Here is a 17585-nt window from a genome sequence, read left to right as displayed (position 1 = left end):
TTTTTATTATTCTTAACATTAAAATTATCAATAACAGTAAGTGTCTACCAAACATTTGCTAGGTGCCAAGGGCAGTGATAAGCATTTTATTTCATTATCTCATTATTATTCATGCAATTAGTATTGACAATATGATATGTTGAATCTGTTACTCATATAAATTATATTACAGTTGAAGAAACTGAGGCTCAGGAAGTTAGTCACCTGCCCCAGGTCACATAACTGAGTGACAGAGCCGGGGCACGATCCCTCCCCTCTTTGACTTCAAAGTTCATGCCACATCATGTGAAAATAGATATTTTTAATATATTTTATCATCATGCCATTGAATGGGTTTCGCCAGATCATCCTCCCTGACTCCCTAGGCGAAGGCCGACTGAATTCTCTGGAACAGTGAGAGAGCACAGTGCCTGTTAGTGGCACAACTTGAACATCTTTGCTAGAGGTAAGGATGTCATCCCATCGCTAGGCCCTACCTGGCCCAGTGTCAGAGGTGCTGGTGGCGGTAGGGGTGTCGGGAGGGCTGAATGGTCAGGTACAGCAGACAGGTGGTCCTGAGCTGCTCCATTTTGTCTGTGGCTCCTTCTGTGCTAAGGGAGGTGCTCGGCTCTGCTGGGAACACACAGCCCTTCCCACTGGCGCAGTGTGTGGTTCTGGAGCCAGCTCTAAGCAAACTGGTTTTTGTGCATGCTAAGTCCAGAGCTGGGGCTCTCAGCCGATAAGGTGAGGCAGCTGCTGTTAGCAGTGCCAGCCTGTCCGGGCACAGGCCCAAAGCCTTAATGTCAAAGTGCAAGTGTCTGATTAGAACTCGGGGTGATGAGAGTAGGACTGTGGCTCTCCCCATGCTGCACCTGAGGCTAGTGAACACCGCCCGGCCCACAGCCACCATTGAGTGTGATCTTGACATGTGGCCATATGTGCTCCCTGTGCTGCTGTCCACAAGGGACACTGAGCAGCAGAGTAAGTGATGCAGCTACTGGCCAGACCAACATTCTCTCCCAAGACAACATGAGCCAGGGCCTCCCTGCTGCAAGGGGTTAAGCACTGCACTATGAAGCAATCTGAAGCCTCTGTAGCACGAGTTCAATCCTGGGCTCGGGAGCAACCCACAGGGCATAGCAGACTCTCCTGTCTCCCCACTGCTCCCCTCAGCAGTGTATTTCAGTCAGTCTGCATGTTCTGTTCCCCACTCTGTCTCTGGTGAATCCTCTCACCCCCCGCATCTCTGACCTGTACCCCAGTTCTTGTATGCATAAATAAATAAATCTTAAAAAAACTAAAAAAATAACCAAAAAAAAAAGTAACTTCAAGGTGCTTTATTTTTTTAATTTTTTTAAAGATTTATTTATTTATACATACAAGAATAGGGTATAGGCCAGATGTGCGGGAGGGTGGGAGGATTTGCCAGAGACAGAGCAGGGAACAGAACAGGCAGACTGATGAAATACACTGCTGAGGGGAGCAGCGGGCAAGACAGGAGAGGTCTGTCGTGCCATGTGGGATTCTCGCCGGCTGGCTGGGATCAAACCCGCGTTGCAGAGGCTGCGGACAGCTTCACAGCGCTGCGCTTAACCGCCTGTGCCACCAGGGGAGGCCCCCAAGGTGCTTTTAAAAAGAAAAAAAAAGAAAAAAAAAAAAGATAATGCGAGCTAGCAGTGAGCACAGGGCCTCAGTGAACACCATGCAGATGCACTCACTATGTTGAGTTTCTCCCTGCCCTACTCTCCCTGGCTCTGCTAAGTGCTGTCTTGCACCTTTTATGCTCTCAGACAGCCCATATTCCCCTCTGAACCTCACCTTTATCATCACTCGAAACATATTAGTCGGCTGACACATTATGTTAGACTCACATGGCAACATGGGTCCATTTTCAAGGGGCACTAGAGGAAGGCGGTTTTTAGAGTTCTGTCCAGGCTCAGTAGGGAAGAGCGCCGTGATCAACTGGTGCTCCGTGCCCTGGAAACGGGGTAGAAGTGTGTGTGTGTGCACTTATCCTGACCTGGCTGGTTTCTAAGGTTTTGCTGTATGTAATTTTCTGCAGTGATATCTCAGCCACCCATCCTGCACACGCAAAGCAATCAGAACTTCCCTACAGGACATGCATATAAAATTTACCTTTGTGTTTAAGATAACATGTTGTTATGGCAACTTGAACATTCAAGAACAATGAGAGGACCAGGGGAGACTTGCAGCTGTGGAGGGAGTGGGCCAGGCTCCTCGGCTCCCTGGGAGCCCTTTTCTCCCTGGACTCTGGACTTCTTGCCAGCTGCAAGCACCCCAAGACACTGTCACTTTTAGGCCCGCTCTGGAAGCACAAGTGAGTGAAGATCTGGGTCTCTCCGTGGTGTGGGTGATGCGACGCCCCCACCGTGGTTAAAAGCGGCGAACAGCATGGGAGGCACAGACAAGAGGGCGGGAGGTGCCCTTTCCTGGCTCTGACTCACACCCCCTGACTCTCAGCCTGCCAGGCTGAGCCAGGCCTTCCCTCGCTGGTATTTAAAGCCGCAGCCTCTTCTTTTCTCTTCATCGCTTTTCAGTTCCCCTTCTCCGTTATGTTCTCTCTTTGGAATGACCAAAATGTCCCCTTCACTGGGCTGCTTCGGGGTTCCAGATTCTTCTCAGGTGCTGTGGGGGAAGTGGGCGTAGATTTCTGAGCAACCAGTCAGCTTTGGTCATTCTCCATTCTCATTGTCTAAGAGTGAAGCTTTAGAACCTGAAAGGCCTTCTTAGTAGATCATAGATATTTTGTCTATCTTGTAGATGTCCCACAGCCCACTTAGGGTTACCTACCCCTCAGTAAAGAATCCCTGTTACCAATCCTCTAGTTTTATTCTTTCCAAATGCCTGCCCCTACCATCGCGAGGCTGATGGCTTAAAACCTTCCCTGCGAGAAACCCACCCATTGATCTTTGCCCCTCAAGGTCATTATTGAGTGGGGCTGAAATGGCACAGGGACCCCCTGATCACAGGTGCCACACACCAGTCATGGTCTTCCTGCTTGTCAGCTCATCACAGGGCCTCGTCCTGAATCCTGGCACTGCCATGTGGCACGGTATTGGGAGGATGAGCCTCCTGAAAATAGTGTGTCTTGAGGATCTTCTCAAGCCCCGTCCTGCATGTCCCCTGTCTCCTGACGGGCTGTTGCAGGGATTGCCTGACTCGATGGCTTGGAAGATGGCACAGCTCCCACCTCATGACGCCAAGCTCAGTCTTCACGGCTTCTTGGCATCCGGGTACTTCGAGAAAGAGCTGTTCCTTAAAAGGAGGAAAGAGCCTGACTCTCCTGTCGACACCTAAGGGTTCCAGCTAATATTCTGCTGACATGCCTTGCTCACGCCTTCTACAGCCCCTATCGGTCATGAATCAAATATTGTGGATCTGAAGGATCAGAAAGACTGACCAGCTGAGCTGGACCAGCCAGAGAAGCCCCACGTGCTCAGGATCCACCCCTAAATTGGCAGCCTTGTGGGTTACTTAATAATCACTTCTGGTATTTTCTGCTAATTGGGATAGAGAAAAATGCATTAGACGGATCGATATCTGCACACTGGGTATCAGAGGCTGCATCGATTTGTTCCACTAAGAAGACTACATCTGGAATGGTAGCTGTAATTGAAGTCAACACCTAATTAAGTTTAGAATAATCCACTGTAATTCTCCAGGATCCATCCATCTTCAGCACAGATTAAATAGGTAAACTAAATGGGATTGTGACAGGACTGATCTTCCAAGGCTTGACTGGGGGCACTAATCTTAGCATTCCTGCGGGGATTAGTATTGTTTTTGGTTTACTCTTTTGATAGAGAGCAAAGTTCTCGGAGCTTCTCTTTGATCCTTCTTCTACAGACCTCTCCTACCACAGGCGGAGAATATTTGTTCCTATTATAGACTCAGGGAAATAACCAAGATGAGTTCTTAAATCCACTGAGGCCACTGCCAGATGGCCTGACCTCTACCGTCCACCCTGCCAAGACCTTTGGTCCACAGTTGTGTGGTGAGGGCCCAGAAATTAGATGATTCAGAATAACGGAGTCAAATGAACCCACAAAGGAGGGAGAGCTCCCCCTTCCCACCGCAGCTGAAATGGCAAAGGGCCACAGTCCCCTCTGGGGAAGACTCAGAGGAAGATTCATAACACACACTTGTGTTACAATCGCAGACCCTTCCTCAAGGGCGCAGAGTTTATCTTCATTTTTGAAGGGACTCTGGGTCATTTCTGAGACTCGTGTCTCAGAACTGGGTCAGAATCATGATTTTGGTTATGCTGACAAGAGTCAAGCTTCTATTTTCCAAACTAGAATTTTTGATGATGCACATCAAGGTGGACCTAGGTGAGCTGTCGTAAAGACCCCGTGATACAGAGCCCTCTGGGGAAGCCATCCCGATGGGCTTTCTTCCCAGGCCTGTTGCCTGTTATAGTCATGTACTGGCCCCTCAACCCCACTGAAATCACACAGTCTTCTGGGTGTCAGCATCCTGCATCTTCACAGTTAGTCTTGAGACCTGTCTACATCATTTTACAAAGATTTTTCTACACCTTTCATCAATATGTCTCTAAGTGCTTTTGAATCCTCTCAAAGGTGGGTGAGTGAATGGAATATAACACATTTACTCCAGTATTCCTTTCCCCCTACATCTTGGAGTCTCCCTTCTACATTTTACCAAGGAATTGCATGAATATTGACTTGGCTTAGAGTGGACCGTCACTGAATCCAGATTTCTTTTAACCATTTGGAACCACTCCCCGCTGCTGGAATGAGCACATTGATTTAAGAATCTCTGGTAAACCCTTACCACTAAATTCAGCCTCATTCAGATTTATATTCCTCCCCCTCTAAACACTGATCTTCTCATGTCTTCCAAGTTTTGCTGACACAATTGAGCAAAAAACTTGCATGTCTTTTCATGTGTCCACTAAAAGTTTTGCTCTGTAACTGATACCCTAGGGCATGTTGAGAGCTGATCTCGTTTTAGGTCTGGAGCCTCAGAGAGGCAGTACATTGTGTCAAGGGAATAATTATTATTCTTGTCATGGTAGCGTCCTTAGATGATGTCTTTATTAGTTGTTCTACCAGGCAGGGCCAGTTTCCTGAGACACAGAAACTAGGAGAGTTTCTGTTGTCAGATCTGGAAGCTAAAGAGTCCTTGGAATCATACAAACTCCACATCCCATTTTTCCCCAGTCAGTTCTCTAGTGTGTATACAAGAGAATCAGTGACACTGTTGATTCAATCTATGCTGAATTCTGAGCATCCCACATGATGATTAGACTTGGCATATTTTTTTTTTTTGTAAGCATCTACTTTAAGGTTAGACATAGAAACTCTGACTATGTCTTAGAGAATTTAAATCTTGAACTTGCCATTTTATTATTTTTTTAAGTTTGCTAGTACAGCTAGAAATGGGCAGCCATTTTGTTTTTTTATTGCTGGGTGACAAACCACTCCCAAATGTAGTGGCTTAAAGTAGTCACTAGTTGCTATCACTCATAATATTGTGAATTGACTGGATTCAGGGGCGACTGTTAGGGCACCAATCACGTGAGGGAGAGCAAGGGCTGAGACATGTAAGACAGATGGCAAAAATGGTTGGTAGTGGATGCTGAACGTTGGTTGACGTTTCAGCTGGGGTGTCAGCTAAGGACACCATGGTTCTATCCCATATAACTTCTTCATGGTTGCTTGGGTGTCCCCACAGCATGGTGACTGGATTACAAAAGAGTGTATTCTAAGAGGCAAAGAGGGGCACTCCAATCTCTCAAGGCCCAGCCACTGAAGTTACATAATGATTTTGTTGCATTTCTATTCATTGACTCACATAACAGGACTAGCCCAGATTCAAGAGAACAGTGCAACAGATAGTCAGAGACAAAGAATTTGAGACCCTCTTTAATCTACCCACAACACTCGATTCCCCATCTTTTAATTCCTGGGCCTTGTAATAATTTACAGCATCAGTTATTCAGCCCTCTGAAAACTTGCAAGACTATCATCGTTTTTTTTTTTTTTTAATAGAGGCATGTTTTATTTATTTGTTTGTTTGTTTGTTTATACATGCACTGGGTACAGTCAGAAGCACGGGAGGGTGAGAGAATTCACCAGAGCCAGAGCGGGGAGTAGAGCAGGCAGAAGGACCGAAGTACACTGCTGAGGGGAGCAGCGGGAGGCAGGAGAGGTCTGCGCGCCATGCGGGACCCTCCTCCGGTGGCCGGGGAGCAGCCGGGGATCGAACTGGCGCCGCAGAGGCTGCGGGCAGCTTCGCAACCCAGCATTCAACTGCTGCGCCACCGGGGAGGCCCAAGAGTATCATCTTCTAATGCTATCTGAATCTGCATTGATTTCAAATTTCACAAGGTCTGATAATCAATCTCACATTTTCATTTTTGGAAGATTGATTGTCTGTAATCATTTATTACATTACCTAGGGTCCTTAATTGTAGACAAAGTGATGCACTCTGACTAGCTTAGGCAGAAAAGGATTTTTTTTATCGGCTATTAAGTCACTTGCAAGAATTTCTAGGAGGACCAGAGAAACAAACTTGAATGCTACCCAGCTAAGAGTGAAGGAGGCAAGACACAAGTCCAGTCGTGTGAACACTTCCAGCAGAGACCTCGAGGCTGTCGTCCAGCATGAATACTTAGAGCTAGGACTCAGGCACTGGAGTTAACATCACAGCTTTTGCAGAGGAACTGAACTCTGCCAGTGACTTTGCCGTTGTGAAGGACTTCACAATCATGAGTCATGGGTGTCACGTCTATTTTCCAGCTGAGCGTATGTAGAACTCCAGCGGTAAGAGTATCTTCTCATCCAGTCTCAAGAGCAGGGTTCTCAATTTTGACACTATTGATATTTTAGACCAGATATTTTGTTGGTGGATGGGGAGACTTTTTTCCATTGTAGGTATTTTAGTAACATTCCTGGTCTGTAGCTACTAGATGCCAATAACACTGGCCTGTACCTCCCCACTCCCTTCCAGGATATAACCAAAAATGTTCCTAGTCACTGCCAAATGTCCTCTAGGGGCAAAATTGCCTCCTGTTGAGGACTATTCATGGGTAATAAAGGCAACAGAATCGAGTTAGAATGGGGCTAAATAAACTGCTCCATGCCGCAGAATAGATTAATGTGGAGGTTAGTGTAGGAGAAAAAGAAACCGTACGCTATGGCAAGAATCAGTGACACAAATAAAAATGTCATTTTATCTGAACCAATACCTATTACCAAAGTGGAATAAAAAGGTCTAACTGATTGTGAACAAGGTAGAGGCAACTATTCAGCTAATTTTTCAATGATGTTGACAATCAGGGTGAGAGTAAGAGTTTTTTCAATGTGGTTGCCCTCAGATAAGCTCACTTCAGAACCCCCTCTTTGCTTGAACTTCTATCGACTTGGAAGAGGTGGTTCTTACTGTGCATTAGAATGCAGGGTACCATTTATTTGTCTGCATTTCTTTCCATTTCCCTCTCTCGAGAAATCTGAGTTAATAGATGTAAAGTGGATACCAGTATCATCTGACAATTCACACTCCAGTCCTCCGTAACTTTTGCTTCTTGAATCCAGCTTCTACTGGATTAAAAAGTGACAATAGGAAACTGGTAGACCAGATGAAGGAGGGCAGAGTCCTCGCATCATTGTCAATATAGAAGTTTTATTGTGTGAAGGTATAACGATGTCAGTCCCACAGGAAATTGCTTTAGATACAGGAATCCCTAGAGAGACAGACCCAGGAGAGACAGGGATGTTAAGCTGTGTGACAGCAGATGGTGGGAAGCCATTGGTCAGCCAGCTCTAATCTTTCCATTAAAGTGAGTATTGTGGTGGGGTAGGAAATTGAGTTCCAGAATTCAATCTGCTGCTTCCTGGTACACTTGTTGGTGCTGGTATATTTATTAGGCACTTAACCATGAGCTCAGTCCTATGAAAAAGGAAAGAAAAAATAGAAGACATTGGCCTGCCATTAACAACACCACTAATTACTTGTCTTTCCTACCCTGTAGTGAGAACTCAACAAACCAAGCATTGGTTGAACTTCTTTACATCTATCACTCCATTAAATTCTTGAAATTACCCTAGAAGAAATATATTTTTGTTATTTCCAGTTTACTTCATATATGTCATGACCAAAGTTTCCTACTTGAGCTAGACTTTGAAGTCAGGTCTATGTGTATACTGCACAGAGCAGTCTGAAGTCTCTTTGATCTTCAGCTGGTGGCCTCCATAGTTTCCAGGCCTATTCCAGCCAAATCAAGTCCAACAGAAAGAGGGAGGCGCTCTCCATAATGCAGTATTTCCCACCTGTTCCCCCCAAATCCCAAAAATGGGTTCTGTTACACTGTTTTCAGTCCTTTCTTGAGCAAACCACTGGGGGTTCAAATTACAGCATTGACCCGATCCAGGGATGAGCTGAATGTCTACCCCCACGCAGCATCACTGGCACTGAACTGGGCAGTGTGATTTGGAGCTAGTCAGCACTCCACTTCCCCCAGCTCCTGGTGTTAGTGGGGTTCAGTTGGGAGGTCAACTCCCGGACCTGCCTGCAATGAGAAGACTGAATAAGTTGGTATGAAACGGGCCTAGTCAACATTCCTGAGTTCCCACTCCCAACTGACATCAATAAGGGGGCGTAAGTTGCTGAGAGTGAACCTGCACTGCCCACCCTTCCCCAGTAGGGACTGGCAGGTAATTAACTTTCACTCCAGCCCATAGCAAAATATTGAAGTGTTAGCTCCCTGCCTTGTAGCCCTCATCCTCCACTGCATCAGTAGGGAGCTGATTTTATACCCAGGTTTGAGATAGTGAGTTGCTTTGAGTTAGTCTCCTTTTTTTGCTGGGAAGATGTCAGTGAACTGGGATGGAAACTCTATCCCCTGCCTCTTCCAGAAGGTAGGACTCACTGCTCTGGGGTGGGAGATGGTGTCAGGCTGGTCAGCAGGGAACTGGTCAGACACAATGCTTGGCCTTCGCACTACATGGCAACAGGATGTTTGCTTGAAAAGACTAAGCGAAAGCTAGAGCGTCATGCTATAGTATCCAAAATATCTAGGCCACAGTAAAAACTCACTCATACCAAGACCAGGAAAATCACAACTTGAATGAGAAAAAGGCAATCCACAGATACCAACCCCAGGTTAAATCAGAACTATCTGACCAGGATTTTAAAGGAGTCATCTTAGCATTTGTGAATTTACATGAAACAAATGAAAGAAAAGAAATTCTCAGCAAGAAAGTGCTAAAAAAGAACAAAATGGAAATTGTAGAACTGAAAATTAACAGCTAAAATTAAAAAAAATGTACTAGATGGGCTCAGGACAGAATCATGTAAGGACAGATTAATAAGAGTTTATTCAATGTAAACAACAGCGAGAAAAAAACAGACTGACAGAAAAATGAGCAGGAATATAGGAAGCCTGTGGGACGACAGAAGAAAGTGTATTTGTGTTGCTGAATTCTCAGGGGGAGAGGAAAGAAAGCAGTATCCAAGAAGTATTTGAAGAAATAATGGTTGAAAACTTTCTATATTCAGCAAAAGTCACAAACTTACATATTTAAGGAGCGGAGCTAACCCCATGTGGGATAAACATGAAGAGGTTCCTGTAAAAACACATCATAATTAAACTTCTAAAAACCAAAGACAAAGAAAACACCTTGAAAACAGCCACAGAAAAATAAGACATTACTTATAGAAGAACGCCAATTCGAATGACAATAGATTTCTCCTATAAAACCCTGGAGGCACATTTTTCAAGTATTGAAATAAAAGGACAGTCAACTATGAATTCTAAGTCCACTAAACTAGAGGGAATTAAGGAGTGGGGAAGTGACACTCAACAAACCCTTGTAACAGCTGGAGAGTGTGGCTACCGAGTAGACGAAAGGAATGCATCTCAGAAACGTAATGGGTAATTGAAGTCATTTTCCATATCAACCAAAATATTTTTGCTATTTTTCACTTTTGTGATTATGACTGTTTGTGTATTCTTTTGGAAAGAATGTTGGATGTCTTCAACCAGTGACAGATCTCAAAACACTCACACTATATGTTTCCTTTCCTGGTATGTGAAATTATCTTCTTGTCCACTCCTGGGGAGTAGTTTCTGACCATGCCTGAGTAGCGACACTGAGTTAGGAATGAATGTCTTTGGGGAATGATGTCCCTGAACTGACCTTGCTTTGGCCAATGGAAGATTGTTGTAGCAAACCAAGTCTCCTTGAAAAAGAGATTGAATTGAGTTGAGTCAGATGGTTACGATAACAACCCCAAATCTGGTTTTGTTTTGTTGCTTAATGAATTTATTTTACATCGTTGTTCATTTTTGCACAATATTTGATTCCTCCCTTCAGGTGTAAACCCCATAAAATTCCCTCCAGCACATCACCCGTGAGCCATCACCATAGTCCCTTGTGCATTTCCCTCCCCTGTTTTGATCCCTCTTCCATGTCTCGCATTTTGTCTGCTAGTTTTGTCCTATTTTTTCCTGACCCTTGTTCGGTTTCCCTACATCCTCCTGTAAGTGAAACTATCTGATATTTTTCTTTTTCCTTCTGACTTATCTCACTGCGCATCATCCCTTCCAGCTCCATCCATGTTGCTGCAAATGGCCTGAGTTTATCTCTTTTGATGGCTGAATAGTATTCCATCGAGCAACACCAAATTTGTATCCAGACTAGACATTTGCAATTCAGTTGGAGTAGGTATTTAGTTACTGAAGACACGCAAAATGGTGTTTCTTCTTATCCCCCAATGCAGTGCAAGACCCTTTAAAGGAAGGAAGGCAAAAACTCAGAAAACAAAGATGAAGAAGGAGGGAGGGAAGCAGTAATAGGCAGGAAAGAGGAGGTTGGGTGTTTTGAGCTTGAACCAAAAGGCTCCTTTCATGCCTCGTTCTATCCCTGGAGGTTTCTAGGCACTTTTACCCATTGCAAGTTTTATTTAGTGGCCTTATTTCATTTAATATTCTTCGTGACCTTTGAATAGATTGGCCATGTAGGACTGCCCCATTGCTCAGATGAGAAAATCATTGCCCAGCTTTTCCAAGGTGCAGGAAACTGGCATCTAGAAGATATTTTAGTCTCTCCCCTCCCCCCCACCATAGATCTTTGTGATAGACCTAAATCTCCATGTGACTGAAATAACTCACCATTCTGTTCTCTCCCCGGCAAGGGAGCTCCAAATAGCCTCTCAGTGATGAGGAGGCAGATCTGTCATGACTAAATGGAGCTTGCAAAGGATCATTGAAGAGAGGCCCTTTTCACTTGGAAAACCACAGCTTGAAGGCTCAAAGCTGTGAAAGATAAATTAACCTTCCCTCGGACTCCGTCCAGCCTGCCAAGCAAACTGGAAGTAATTATTTTATGGGGAACACTCATTGCCATTGCCATGCCGGGACCCGCTTCCAGCGCTTGCAGCCCCATCTGTTCCCTCCTTGGCAGGCACTTGGATCGCCTCTCACCTGGGGCTGCGGCCCTCTGGGGCCTTGGCTGCGGGCCTGTTCAGGGTTAAGGTGTGAGCAGGGCATAGAGAGGGAGAAGAGCTGGCGTTCACCTGGGGTCTAGATGGGGAGGGTGGGGTTACACGAGACGTGATAAATACCCTTAGAGGCATGCTAGTGCCAAAAAAATTGATCAGATGATGCCAATTCCAAAAATGAATAATAAAGCACTGTGGTGGCAGCACAGGCCCTGGTTCTACCATTTGCTGCTCTGTGATCTCAGGCAAGTGTCTTAACCTCTCTGTGTCTCCACAAAATGGACACAGTTGTTTCTCTCCAAGCATTGAGATGTTAAGTGCTTAGCACATCGTCACATTCAGTCACCACTGACCACAGGCAACATAGACTGTTATGCTGAAGAGTTCATGGGAGGGGAAGGTCCTCTGGGAGACCACAGAGGGTTTTCTTGGGTTTGAAACACTGGTTTGTCTTTTCCCACCCACTTCGGCCCCATTTTGCAGCTACTTCAGCCTCACTGGTCACACTTGGCTCATCTAATCACGGATAGATATTGACCGAAGGGGATGAACTACGGATTCTCCAGAAAACGTAGACCTAGAAAAACCATCAAAACCCCCATGGCTGGGACTGCAAGAAATACAACTTGTGTACTATATGATAATATAGAGGAATTTGATGTTTTTTGATAAAATTCGTCTTTTATTGTTGCTAAAAATCTTTTCTCATTTCAAGGACTTTTCCCACTAGATTCACTGCTTTTTGAAAAATATATATGGACAAATGTTGTCTGTGAAAAGAGACAGTTTAGTCTCTTTTTCCGATCCGTGTGCCTTTTATTAATTTTCGCTTATCTATTGCACTGATTATGAAATCCAGTCTAATATTGAATAGGAAAGGTAAGAGTAACATCCTTGCCTTGTTCCTGAAAAGAAGCATTCAATTTTTCCCTAGAGTAAGATGTTTTTGGACACCCTTTATTAGGTTAAAGACATTTGTTTCTATTCCTAGTTTGATGAGTTTTTATTTAAAATGAATGTTGATCTTCCTGCTTTTCAGCAAAGATTTATGTATTTATATGCTTTTTTTCTACTTTATTATGATGATGGATTTCAATATATTATTTTCATCTGTTAAACTAGCTTTACATTCTTGGGATTAACCCCATTTGTCATGGTGTATTATTCTTTGTATGTATCGCTGGATTTGATTTGTTAACTTTTGCTAAGAATTTTTCCTGTTTTCACGAGGCATTTGGTTTACAGTCTCAGTTCTGCTGTCTGACTGTGGTATGAGGGTAACGCTGGTCTCATAGTGGGTTTGTTAAAGATTTCTGGATTTTTTTTTGAAAAAAAAAAAAAAACAACAGCTTCTTCATTGATTCTTCCTATTGGCCTTATATTTTATATTTCACTGATGTCTCTACTTTTTATCCCTTTTTCCTTTGCGTGCTTTGTGTTTCTGTTGCTCTTTTCTTACGATTTTCACATAATGAAAGCAAAGGGATTTTTCTTATTTTACTCATACAAGCACATTAATACCATATTTTTTTCCTCTGAGCCTTGTCTTAGCTGCTTCTTACAAATTTTGATGTGGTGAATTTTCATTTATTACTTCAAAATATTTTCCAGTTTCTCTTGATATTTACCCTTTTTTGATATAGAAGTGTGTTATTTAACTTTCATGTGTTAGATTTACAGTTACCATTCTGTTACTTATTTCTAATTATATTCATTATGACCAGACAATATACTATATGTGTCTACAAGGCTTTCAGGTTTGCTAAGGTTTCTTTTATGACACAGGCTGTAGTCTGAGTCAGTGGTCATATCACAGGTGCTTGAAAAGAATGTTCTGTGTAGTTTGTGGTAGAGTTCTGTAAATATCAGCTGGTTCCAGTTTGATGAGGGTATTTTTTGATTCTTTATGCTGGCTGATTTTTCTGTCTGCTTGCTTTATCAACTACCTATAAGGGAATGCCGCATTTCCTAATTGTAATTGTGTGTGTGTCTGTTTCTCCTTTCAGTTATTTAAATTTTCCTTCCCATATTTTGAGTCATTGTTAAATGCATCCACACGTAGGACTGTTCAATCTTCTTGGTGAATTGGTACGTTTATCTTTTGTAATGTCCCTCTCTATTCCTGATAATTTTTGTTGCAATAAAGTCTTCTTTGTCTAATATTAAATATTCCCTCCAGGTTTATTTTGATTAACATTTCTATTTCCATCATTGGACTGTTAATCATACTCTAATGTAAAGTGGGTTTCTTGTAGACAGCATATAGTTGGAATATAGCATATAGCATATAGTTGGAATCTGCTATTCTTTTATCCAATCTGATAACCTATATGTTTAAATTTATGCATTTAGACTGCTACATCTAATGTTATTATTGATATGTTTTATTAATTTCTATCATTTCATTATTTTTTCCTCTATTTTTGTTTGTTTACTTCCCTTTCCTGTCTCTTTTTGATTATTTAGTTTCATTATTTTAACTTATTGTTAAGCTTTTCATCATATCTTTGCATATATTTAATGACTACTTAAGGGATCAAGATGTACGGACTTCACTTCTTATAGGCTATTCAGATTTAAAGTCCTCCAACTTTGAGTAAATATATAAACCTTACCACCATGTAGACTATTTTATCCTTCCATGTGTATATATTTATTATTTTTCTAATGTCTATATATAAAAAAATTTCCCTAGAAAATGTTATAAATTATGCTTTTAACTATTACATCTATTTTAAAGAATTTAAGAGTAAAAAATTAACTACTACATGTAGTCCAGTATTTGCTCTTTCTATTTCTCTTTCTCCATTCTTGGTGTGTCATGTTTCTCTCTGTGACCAACTTCTTCTAGTTTGAAAAATGTCCTTAATATTTATTTAAGAGCAGATCTTCTGGAGATGAATTTTCTTCATCTCAGAATATCATGATTTCATTTTAGTTCTAAAAAGTATTACCGGATAGCAACCTTAATGATTGACAATTATTTTCTTACAGCAATTTAAATATGTTATTCCACTTTCTTCTGACTTCCATGGTATCAGATAAGAAATCTGCAGTCATTCAAGATGGGTTCCTCTGTATTTAGTGCCTCATTTGTTCTCTGCTTTCAAAACATCATCACTGTCATTAATCTTCACCATTTTGATTATGATGTATTCAAGCATGGATTTCTTTTTTTTTTAATAATAAATTTTATTTTTATATTCCCCCATACAACTGCACATGCCCCATTCTGACCCCAATCCCTCCCCTCCCGGCCCCCACCCCCCAATAAGTGTCTCTGGTTCATAGTTTTTTGTTGATTTTGATTTTCACTTTCTTATAGTTATTCATTTTCCTGATCCCTTATTTAAGTTTTCTAGATTCCTGCTATGAGTGAGACCATCCGGTATTTTTCTTTTTCTTTTTGGCTTATTTCGCTGAGCATGATCCCTTCCAGCGCCATCCATGTTGCTGCAAATTGCATGTGTTTATCTTTTTTGAATGCTGAGTAATATTCCATGGTGTATATGGACCACATCTTCTTGATCCAGTCATCTATTTTTGGGCATTTGGGCTGTTTCCAAAGCTTAGCTATTGTAAACAGTGCTGCTATAAACATAGGGGTGCAGGTGTTCTTTGGAATTGATGTTTCTGTGTTCTTTGGGTAAATACCTAGGAGTGGAATTGCTGGATCCTGTGGAAGCTCTATGTTTAGTAGGTCCAGAAATCTCCACACAGCTCTCCATAGTGGTTGGACCAGTTTGCATTCCCACCAACAGTGCAGGAGAGTTCCTTTTTCTCCACAACCTCGCCAACATTTGTTGTTGCTAGTTTTTTTAATATGTGCCATTCTCACTGGTGTAAGATGGTATCTCATGGTAGTTTTGATTTGCATTTCCCTGATTACAAGTGATGTTGAACATTTTTTCATATGTCTGTTGGCCTCAAGCATGGATTTCTTTTTTATAGTTTTGTATCGGAACATTTCCTGTTTATTTATTTATTTTGCGTAGAAGAATTGCAGTGTAGACCAGAGTTGTGGAGGGTGAGAGGATTCACCAGAGACAGAGTGGGGAGCAGAACAGGTGGATCCACTGAAATGCACTGCTGAGGGGAGCAAGGGGTAAGACAGGAGAGAACTGCTGAGCCATGTGAGTTAGCTCCCTGCCTGGGGATTGAACTCAGGCCATCACGGTGAAGGCGGAGGTGATAGTGCTGAGATTTAACTCCTAGGCCACCAGGGAGGCCCCTCAAGCATGTATTTCTTTCATTTTATCCTGCTTGGAGTTTGCTGAGCTCATTGAATCTGGTCATTTATGTTTCTCACCAAATTTGGGGAGTTTTCTGCATTTTTCTTTATTAATTTTTTGCCATCACATTCTTTATCATCTTGTGGGATTCTGATGACATGAAGGTTAGAAATTTTGTATTGTCTTAGCCCACTGATTGGGAGAAAATTTTTGTACACAATACTAATGATAAGGGGCTGATCACAAAGATCATGGCAACAGAAGAGAGTGAAAGAAGATGGGGAATTAGGTCAGATCAGGACTCTTGAACTTTGTGAAGCACTCTTTTACTAAGAATAAGATGGGTGAATTGAAAAATGTTTAATGGGTTGAGTGGAAGGGGTGGGGATAGTGATGTGCTTAGACTTACTCTGGAAAATGATACTCAGGGCCATCTCCATGAAGGGCATGTTTGAAGCTTACATTGCTCCAAGTCTGGGTGTGCTCAGATTGAATGTCCTCCACAGTTACTTTCCTTGGACTCTCAAGGGACACCACCCTTTCATCTCAATGATAAAAGTTGAAAAGTTGGCATCAGGGTTTAGGAATATGATTGGTGATAACATGCATGGTCTAATGTTCTCCCCATATTTTCTGGATTTATTTTGCTGGTTTAGGCAAATCATTTTCCTCTGGAAGCTAACATCAAAACAGTGATGAATTCTCTTGGTGGTTGGGAAGAATGATCCAGATCCACCAAGAAGGGTCCAAATGGGAGTTGAAAGTCTCCCAAGATAGTTTCAGTTTTGGAATTCAGTGAATCCTGAAATACTTCCACTCTTATTTTTTTCCATGGCTTGGGTTTCTTGAGCCAATCAATTTCTTTTTGTGCTTAAGCCAAATTGCAAATGAAAGAGTCCTATATTATTTTTGGAAGTTCTCAGAGACCAAGTTTTGCCTTGCGTTCTAACTCATTTAACTCAAGGATTGGCTGGGGTCACCCTGTACTTTGGATTTAAATAAAATTTGGCACAAACTCCCCTCTCCTTTGGCAAGGGAAAGGTCATTGTTTCTGCTTTGGGGATTCATGTTGGGGGGGCGGATTGGGGAGAGGGAAAGCAGGAATATGTGAAAGCTCTCTGGTACCCGGTTCTACCTCAGTGAACCCTCAGCCATATTTAGTTCTCACGTCTTTTTTCTTTCTCTGCCTCCTAGATTGAGAACACAACCCGTTAACTAATTACCCAGCACCATTCTCACCAGGCATTGGCGCATTGGGTCAGTCTTGCTCCAAGTCTGGGTAACAAAGACACCGACATCTTGAAATGGCTAACAACTTCAGAGTGTACAGGAAATATCTTACAATCTACCACAATCTCCTTTGTGGTCACCCTTCACCATGCACTACTGTCCCCATGGTACTGTTCTTACCTTACCACTTGCTACTTTGTCCAGTGGTCAATTCCTGGAATTCCTTGCGTCCTATGCAGGCAAGTTTCCTCTCTTCTGCTTTCACTGTCTCCACCTAGACCCTTCCACCCAGAGGAGCCTGGAAACCCATACCACATACAAACACAGCCCCCTCCTGAGGAGAACTCCCTACTAGCTGTCGGAAGCCAGTTTGCTTTCACCCACCTACACCTTGGGCTTTTACTTCTTTACCATCTCTGTTACTGCCTATAATTTATTTTTATCTCCTCCCCTCAATGCAGGAAAAAAAAGGACAAACCACCCTCCCCCCCTACCCTGCATTGATTCTTAATGGTGTGCTTGGCTTTCATTGAGCAAATGGCTTTGAAAGGATCATTTTCACTCATCTCCTGGGATCAAGGCTCCCTTCCCCCACCCCTGCAACTCTGTGATTCTAAGGTACCAAGTTGGCATCGGCTCTGAGCAGTCTCTTTTGT

The sequence above is a fragment of the Talpa occidentalis genome, unplaced genomic scaffold (genome assembly GCF_014898055.3).
Source record: "Talpa occidentalis isolate TD23 unplaced genomic scaffold, MPIMG_talOcc4v2.1 talOcc4.17, whole genome shotgun sequence".
Classification (NCBI taxonomy): Eukaryota; Metazoa; Chordata; class Mammalia; order Eulipotyphla; family Talpidae; genus Talpa; species Talpa occidentalis.
This window is presented reverse-complemented; position numbering follows the sequence as displayed.